We start from the raw sequence: 9545 nt of genomic DNA, 5'->3' as shown, positions 1-9545 counted from the left end.
TTCCGCTGCAAAATTCTGAATAAGCCGTTACGTTTTCACACGGGCGATAATGCCTTGATAATTCACTACGTTTTATATTAAAATGTTGTTTTAGAAAAGAGAGAATTGTCGGGGTGTTACAAAGTGGTATCTAGAAGCTAAGGTTTTACTTTAATAAATTTTAGGCGCCTAACTATCTGATTATTTAAAATCAATTTCTTAAAATTCGAGCTTCTACGGATTATAGTGTTCAAAAATTGGTACTTTTTTTGGGGGGCCGATTTCCTTTTATCCTGTTTGAAAGTATATAATATTTCTTATTTAAGTTCGAAATCAAATTATTATTAAAGTTAAAGTGATACTTTCGACATTTCTATTTTTCTTATTATTTATTATTCAAAAAACAAAAAACAAAAAAAAAAAAAAAATGAGTACATTTTTTTTTAGTTGTTTCAAGAGTTAGAATTCGTTATTAGAAAATATAAATCTTTTTCGAATTAATAACTTTATTTTCTAATTTATTCGCTACGCATTTCCTTAATTTATTTTACTTTATTTATTTTATATTTTTATTTATGTTATTATCCTATGTTATAATTTTATTATATTATCGTCCTTTTATTTTGTTATTTAAATTATTCCAATGCTCTAGTTTATGAGAGATGGGTAGTATAAGAAGGGCATATAAGATAGAATTATATGTGCATTAGTAGCTAGCTAAGGAAAGCATAAGAAATTGATTGTTATGTACGTGCGTGTGCTAATTGTTTAAGCGTTACATTTACATGTGCATAAAGAATTGTTTGATTCCACCAAACTTATTGCGTTATTGAACTTTGTTTATGATTTGGTTGGAAAATCGTTAGTGAGACATGGAATTGTTTATTTCAGGAATAAAATGTTTCTTTCCAAGTATACCAACATAGGATCCTTCGAGAAACTTGATATAGAAACCCCTGATATTTACGTGAAGAAAATCATGTTTGGATGTGAATATTATGCTAAAGTTCAAGGGCAATCTATCTTAATGAGAAAGGATATCATAGCAGCCACTATCATTAATTGCTTACCTAACAAATTTCCATACCTAGAACTCAAGGAAAAATTTAAAGACATGCATTCTGATAATGGAACTTCAAACTTGACTAAGTATGGGACTTGGGATGGTAGATGGAAATATGATTCAGAAATTCTGACCACCATTATTGAGGCGGCAGAAAGTGGGTTTAGAGACGGTAAAATCGTAGGGAGTCATGTTGGAGATGCAGTTACAGAAGAACCTATGGGAGTAAGTGTAAATAATGACCTAGAGGAAAATGATGTAGCTGTGGAGAATGAGAATGTAGGTGTTGAGGGAGAGAATCCTAACCTAGTGGCCCATGAGCCAACCATTGAAATTTCTAGTGATTCAGATGCAGAGCTCAAAAGTGAACAGGCGGCAAATGAGCCTAATCAAGATGAAGATATGGAAGAAGATGAAGACCCTGAGAAAGAATTTGATGATCTTGAGATCTAAATTTCACTACGCAAGTTTCAGGAGCAATGAATAGGCAAGAGGCCACAAATATTTTGAAGTCATAAATAGTTAATTAGCTCTTTTATGTTTTAAAGAATAAGTAGCAAGCAAAGCTACAACTGTTTAAGGTTTAAGTTTATTGAAGTTTGAAATGTTCTTTATTATTTTCAAGGATGTAATAAACCTCTATGGAGTTAGCAATAAAAGTTAAAGTTTTCAAGGAATTGTTCTTTATTCTATTTTGAGGATTCCATAATACTCCAACCTCTAGGTAGTACGTCATGTATTAATTGTTTGCATACTCAATGTGAATTGTGGATCAATTTAATTCCCACAATAATATTAAATGATTTGAGTACATAAAGAAAGTGAGGGCCAATCTAGACCCTCATGACCAATATGATTCAAAATGCTATGCCTTATGTGCAGTGTGTGAATGTCTTTCGTGAATTATTGAGTATGATTACTTTTCAATAATCATTGCATCTTGTACAATCGTTGCACCTTCATAAACGATTTTCGTGCCTTCGTAAATGATGTGTATTAATGTGAACATTGTTGGTTGAGGCGATCTTTATGGTCAATTCAAGTATTAAATTGTATGGGATAATGTATAAGTGGTGTTTCAAACCTAAAAGAGAGTATACTAATTGCAGGTCGCGTTCTAGAATGGCCAACAACAATGATCTAGCTGCTGCGATTCGCCTCTTGGCGGAAAAGCTAACCCAGGAGAGAACTGAGCGCCCCGATTCTGCAGGGGAAATGTTTGAAAGACTTTCTAAGGTCAAGCCACCGTATTTCAAGGGACAAGCAGACCCTACCTTCCTGGAAAACTGGATTAGGGAATTTGAGAAACTATTTGAGGCTGTGAGTTGCCCTGGGAGTATGAGAGTAAGTCAAGTTGTCCTATATCTAAAAGATGAAGCCGATTTGTGGTGGAAAGAAAATGGAAATAGACTAAGTGCTGTTGAGGGATTCAATTGGGATTCATTCATAGTTGCCTTGAGGGGGAAGTTTTATCCTCCTTTTATGAGAAAGCAGAAAGCGCAGGAGTTTATCAACCTTAGGATGGGGAATATGACTATTGCTGAATACTATAGCAAGTTTATAGCTTTATCGAGGTTTGCACCTGAGGGGGTAGCTACTGAGGAGCTAAAGGCTCAAAGGTTTGAGCAAGGGCTGACTGATGAAATTCAACTGGGATTAGGTGGAGAAACTTTTACTTCCTTAGACATAGTGTATGGGAGAGCTGCTCATATTTATGGGCTACAGTCTAGAAGGGACAAGAAAACTGTGGTAATTGGGGAAAAGAGAAAAGATTTTAATGCTGGGGGTAACCAAGAAAACTTTAAAAGGAATAGAAACGGAAATGGGAATGGAAATGGAAACTTCCATAAAGGAAACAATCAGGGGCACCACAACAACTCGAACTCATCTGAGAGAGTGCATCATTGCAAGATGTGCAGTAACAATCACCCTGGTAAGAACTGCAAAGGAGAATTAGTGACCTGCAACTATTGTCAAAATATGGGACATAGGGAGTATGAGTGCTTCACTAAACACAGAAAGGAACAAAATGGTAATGAAGGTGGAAACCAAGTGAGGTTTAACCAGTCTGGAGGTCAAAATTCAAAGCCTGGAGGGGCACAAAACAATCAAGAGAACTATAATAAGCCTGCAAATGATAACAACAACCCGAATAAGGCTCCAGGAAAGTTGTACATGATGAATCGGAATGAGGATGAACGATCTGCCGATATAGATTCTGGTACTTTTCTATTAACTCCGCGCAAGTTAAGCATTATTTAATTCGTAGTGACTTGTTCTTTTGTTTCGTCATCTGTTGTGAAAAGTCTAAAGTTTGTAGTTTTAATGAAATAGGAATTTTGAGAATAGAATTCGTCGAAAGAGAATTTTGGTTAGCTATTCCCTAAGGTGAGTTACGAGGGCGTAACTCGTTTTCTTTAAGGGGGTAGAATGCGATAGAAATTCGCGCTTTTTACCTATTTTATGGCATTTTTATGCATTTGTATGCTTATTTTAGCAAATTTTACAAGTTTAGGCAAGACAAATAGACTCTCCGCATAAGAAAAGGTGTTCATGAGTAACACAAACAGCTTTGAGTTGGCACATAGGTGGCACAAGTACTTCTCTAGTAAGAATAAGTTAAAAGCTTTTGGGGAAAATGTGGGAAATTTCGTGTCAAGTTTCGGGACGAAACTTCTTTTAAGAGGGGTAGATTGTAATCCCCCGTAAATTTATAAATTTTATTAATATATATTAACGTACATTATTTATATTTAAATAGAATTTATGAATTTTAAGTAATAAATATATAATTAACGTATATTTATTTTATTTTAAGTACGTTCTAAATATTTAACGATTTTAGAACTTTATTATATATTTAATGTATATTTAATTTTATTTAAATATATTCTAAATATTTTAACGGTTTGTGCAATAAAGAATAATTTTAGAATTTTAAGTTAAAAAGAATTTGAATTACGAAAATCGATTGAATTTAGAAAACGATCATATTTCGGTTTTGGATTCGAATCCTAAAATTAAACTCCTAACTCTAGCCCAATTGGTGAAGCCCAAAGTAATAAAACCCAAACTACCTACTCCCTTTTCTAATCCAACTTCACGTGGAAAAGCAAACCTCAAACCCCTGCTACTTCAAGCTTCACGTAAAAAAAAAAAAACCCCAAAACCTCCTCCTTCACGTTCGTTTGCTCCTCCTTGCGCAGCCACCACCTCACCACCGTCGGACGCCGCCTCCGTCGCTGGTAACCTCCTTCTTCTTCGTCGTCCTTCTCCTTCCTCTCCTTCTCTGTTTCTTCTTCATCCCCGTTTTTCTCCCCTCCTCAAGCTTCTGTTTTTCTTGCACAGCCGCCGCGGCCCAGCCGCGACCACCAAGCCAGCGCCGTCGGCCACCTTCGCGTCGCAAGCCGCCACCAGAACTCCTGCTGTTCTTCCTTCCCGTTCCCTCCTTCCTCCTCCACGCAAGCACATCATTGCTCTTGTTTCTGTTTGTTGCGGAAGCCACCACCACCGCACGCACCACCAGGCCTGACAACCTCCGCGAGCCGCCGCTGCCGCGCCGTCGTGTCTCTGACCGCCGACCGCCCACCCTCTTATCCTCACTTTTGGTTATTTCTTAAACCCTAAGTTATTTAAATCTTTTAATTAAGTTTACTCATTTGAAATTATGTTTCTTGAAATTAAATTATTAATCTTTATAGTTAAATTATAATTTTCAGATTTGGTGTTGATGTTACTAATTAATTATTTTCAGTTTTTGGTTGATTAATTTATAAGTTAGGGTTTTTAATTAGTTTAGTGATTTAATTCATGATTATTGAATGTAAATTATAAGTTATTATAAGTATATTATATTTTCATATCATATATTATGTTTAAATAATAAATTCAATTTTCAGATTATGCGATTGCATTGAAATAATGATTTTTAGTTATTAAGGCATGAATTTTTAAGGTTTTAATAGTTTTAAAATCATGGTATAATGTTGATGAGTTATTAAGGTTATTGTTTTTTATGATTTTAAGCATATTAATTATGGTTTGGCGAAGTTTTAAACTATTTTATATTGCTGGAATTTTAAAAAGGGATGCTTTATTGGGGTTTATGATAATTGGTGATCATTAGTGTAGTAATCACTATTCTATGAAGTTAATTAATTAAGTTTCGATATTGGGGAATGTTCTAAATATGTTTAGGATGTGTTTAGAGTACGTTAATGTTGCTGTAAATTATTAGGAATTGATTTGGGTACGTTTCTTGATTATTTTAGGCGGAGAATTCTTTGTGGGTGACTTTTGAATTCGTTAAAGTGGCCTATCAGTTTGTTTACACAAGGTACGTACATACCTGTGTGCTTGGATGTGTGTTGTATTGAGAATATGATGACTATATTTATGAACTTGTTTATGTTGGAATTTCATGTTCAATGTCGTTGAATTAATGCGTTGAGCATAGAACTTTATTTATAAGAATTGAATCATGTTAGCATGGAATATTGATGCAAGCATGTTGGTTTTGGGGAACTTTATATTATTTAATATTGGTTTAGATCTTTATTGATCGTTGTTCCTCTTTAGATTTTCACTACTTTATAAGGGCCGAGGACCTTGTTTGGTAGTTGAACCTTATACCTAATAAAGGTTTTTAAATATGGATAAAGGAAGGATTAAAATAGTTTGGATTGGCTCTTGGTTGAACGTTGTGATCACTTGTTTAATTCAAAGATAAAAGAAGTTGTGTTTACTTGTTGAATATAATATTTATGTTTGATGAGTCATAACCAAGTATTAAAAGTTAAGTCATGCAAAGTGAAACTGAGTAGCAATAGCTTTAGACTGTGCACGTCTAAAGTGACGGACAATCAGGAGTTGGGGTCATGGGTCGCCTATGGCTTTTTCTGGGGCCGGATTGATCACCGGTTCTATTTTATTCAAAAGTCCCTCGATATCGCAGGTCATTGGGGTTTACGGAGTCGCGCCCGTACCTCGTCTTCCTTAGTGAAGAAGAAGAAGTTTTTAGTAGACAACTCAGTCCATTGACTATTTCAATTAAAATAATACTCTTGTTATAAAAGTCTAGTCCAGTCTAGCTTAGTCTAGTCAAGTGTGGTATTCAAATTAATATGTGTCGTTTGCCCTTACTTATGTTTCATCAGCATCATGTTATGATTGTTCGTTTAATAGAATCATGTTAGGATTATTATTGATTTAGTATGTAGTACTCAGCTTTGCTGATTACGTGCTTTTGCTTGTGCATGTTGATCATGGCTATGCCTTATTGATCCTGTGATGACCCAATCTTTGGTGAGCAGTCTCTAAGGATCAATAAGCATTGTCCATCTGCAGGTTTGAAGATGATGCATCATTGGGATCGGGATTAGAGAGCTTGTATTTAGTTTTGTTTTGCTAAGTGACTTGGTTGGTTAATTTGGATTTTAAACTTGTCGTATTATTTATATTTCCTTATTTTCGTTGGATGATTTTTGGGATTAAACCTGTAATCGGTTATTTACAAACCTAAAGTTAGTTTTATGTTTTCCGCTGCAAAATTTTGAATAAGCCGTTACGTTTTCACACGGGCGATAATGCCTTGATAATTCTCTACGTTTTATATTAAAATGTTGTTTTAGAAAAGAGAGAATTGTCGGGGTGTTACATTTACGGACGACTTCAGTAGATATGGCTATATTTACTCAATGAAGCACAAGTCTGAATCGTTTAAGAAATTCCGAGAATTTCAAAATGAAGTAGAGAATCAACATGGCAAGAAAATCAAAGCTCTAAGATCGGATCGAGGAGGTGAATATCTTAGCCACGAGTTTGATGACCATCTAAAAGAATGTGGTATTCTTTCTGAATTGACTGCTCCGGGGACACCTCAATGGAATGGAGTGTCGGAACGGAGAAACAGGACCTTACTCGATATGGTCAGGTCAATGATGGGCCAGGCCGAACTTCCTTTACAGTTCTGGGGACATGCGTTGCAAACTGCAGCACTCACACTAAATCGTGCTCTGTCAAAAGCTGTTGAAAAGACTCCATACGAATTATGAACTGGGAAACTTCCAAAGTTGTCTTTTCTAAAGATTTGGGGTTGCGAAGCATATGTCAAGCGATTAATTTCGGACAAGCTACAACCTAAATCTGACAAATGTTTCTTCGTTGGGTATCCAAAGGAAACTATGTGGTATTACTTCTACAACAAGTCAGACAACAAGGTATTCGTTGCTCGTGACAGTGTCTTTTTGGAAAGAAATCATATTTCCAAATTGACAAGTGGGAGAATAATAGACCTCGAAGAGATTCGAGACGAACAACGAACTCAGAACTCTTTAGAAGCAGTTCAAGTTGATGAACCTCCAAAGTCTTTAGAAGAGCCAGTGGGAGTAGTTCCTCAAAACGTTGTTGCCCCTCGTAGGTCAAATAGAACTATTTTTCAGCCGGACAGATGGACATGCGTCCTCTTGATTGAAAACTTAGACGTTCTCATATTGGATAGTGATGAACCTTTGACTTACAAGAAAGCTATGACGAGCTCAAGCTCCATTAAATGGTTAGAGGCCATGCAATCTGAAATAGACTCCATGTCTGAAAATCAAGTCTGGGATTTGGTTGATTTGCCGGATGGGTTCACACCTATCGGATGCAAATGGGTCTTCAAATTGAAGAAAGACAAAGATGGAATTGTATACATATACAAGGCTAGATTGGTAGCAAAAGGTTACAGGCAAGTTCACGGCGTTGACTACGATAAAACCTTTTCTCCAGTGGCGATGCTTAAGTCAATTCGGATAATCCTTGCGATTGCTGCTTTTCATGACTATGAAATATGGCAAATGGATGTCAAAACTGCCTTCTTGAACGGTGGTCTTGAAGAGACTGTGTTCATGACACAGCCGGAGGGTTTTGTCGATCAAAAGAACCAAGGAAAGGTATGCAAGCTTAAGAAGTCCATCTACGGACTAAAGCAGGCATCAAGGAGTTGGAATAAACGATTTGATGAAGCAGTAAATAAGTTTGGCTTCATCAAGAATCAGGACGAATCTTGTGTATACAAGAAGGTCAGTGGGAGTAAAATTGCATTCCTAGTCTTGTATGTTGACGACATACTGCTTATTGGAAACAACATTCCTATGTTGGAGTCTGTAAAGACTTGGCTCGGGAAGTGTTTCTCAATGAAGGACTTAGGAGAGGCACAGTACATATTGGGCATCAAGATCTATAGGGACAGATCTAAGAGGATGATTGGACTAAGTCAAAGCACTTACATTGACAAAGTTCTAGCTAGGTTCAATATGATGGAAGCCAAGAGAGGCCATCTACCCATGTCATATGGCGTATATCTAAGCAAGAATCAGTGTCCCAAGACATCTGATGAGCGTAGAAAGATGAGTGGAATTCCATACGCTTCGGCTATTGGATCCATCATGTATGCTATGATTTGTACAAGGCCGGATGTTTCGTTCGCACTCAGTGCAACGAGCAGGTACCAGTCAGAACCAGTTGAGGCGCATTGGACTGCTGCCAAGAACATCCTAAAGTACCTAAAAAGGACTAAGGATCAGTTTCTGGTTTATGGTGGTACAGATGAGTTGATTGTTAAGGGCTATACGGACGCAAGCTTTCAAACCGACAGAGATGATTTCAGATAATAGTCTGGGTTTGTGTTCTGCCTCAACGGCGGAGCAGTAAGCTGGAAAAGTGCTAAGCAAAGCACTATTGCGGATTCTACAACTAAAGCCGAGTACATTGCTGCCTCAGAAGCAGCAAAGGAAGCTGTTTGGATTCGGAAGTTCATCGAAGAACTTGGTGTTGTCCCCTCCATTAAAGGACCAGTGGCTTTGTATTGTGATAATAGCGGAGCCATTGCCCAGGCAAAGGAGCCTAGGAGCCACCAGAAATCCAAGCACGTACTGCGGCGATTTCATATACTTCGAGAGATCGTTGAAAGAAAGGAAATCGAGATTTTCATGGTTGGAACTGACGACAACGTCGCGGATCCATTGACTAAACCGTTGCCACAAGTGAAACACAACGCACATGTAGCAACCATGGGAATCAAGCATGTTGGAGAATGGCTTTGATTTTCTAAGTATTGTTTTAGAACATCTGTTAGATCTATGTTTAAAACAATTGGTTTAACCATTTCATATTTATGAAATTTATTATTTCATATTCATTTAATTGTGGTTTAGAATTAAATGATAAGTCCATGTGATTCAAATCATTCAAATGGGATGTCAAGATGGATTCTTTGGCAAAGAAACACCCATAAGTGAACTTGAATATTGAAGTCACAAAGGATCCCTAATCCAGGTCATTGAAAGGTGGACGACCAATGACTAATGAAGATTAGATTGCAAGTAGATTACATAGTTCTGTTTCTTGAACTAGAGTGACTGGATGTCAGAATCTTTTGCATAGATACTTATTGGATCTTGTATCGGATTGACCATGAGAACGCTTTAAGAAATTCAAGTCATGTCATAGGTAGTTCTCATTA

General features: G+C 36.6%; 1 long non-coding RNA gene across 1 annotated transcript; it reads left to right on the top strand.

Moving 5' to 3' along the window:
* Positions 1 to 3777: 3777 nt before the first annotated feature.
* On the top strand, positions 3778 to 6558 carry LOC130465838 (uncharacterized). Its single transcript, XR_008925855.1, has 3 exons — positions 3778 to 4650; positions 5314 to 5378; positions 6355 to 6558. It is a non-coding gene; the product is annotated as an uncharacterized lncRNA (long non-coding RNA).
* The last annotated feature ends 2987 nt before the right edge of the window (positions 6559 to 9545 follow it).

The sequence above is a fragment of the Spinacia oleracea genome, chromosome 1 (genome assembly GCF_020520425.1).
Source record: "Spinacia oleracea cultivar Varoflay chromosome 1, BTI_SOV_V1, whole genome shotgun sequence".
Classification (NCBI taxonomy): domain Eukaryota; kingdom Viridiplantae; phylum Streptophyta; class Magnoliopsida; order Caryophyllales; family Amaranthaceae; genus Spinacia; species Spinacia oleracea.
This window is presented reverse-complemented; position numbering and strand designations above follow the sequence as displayed.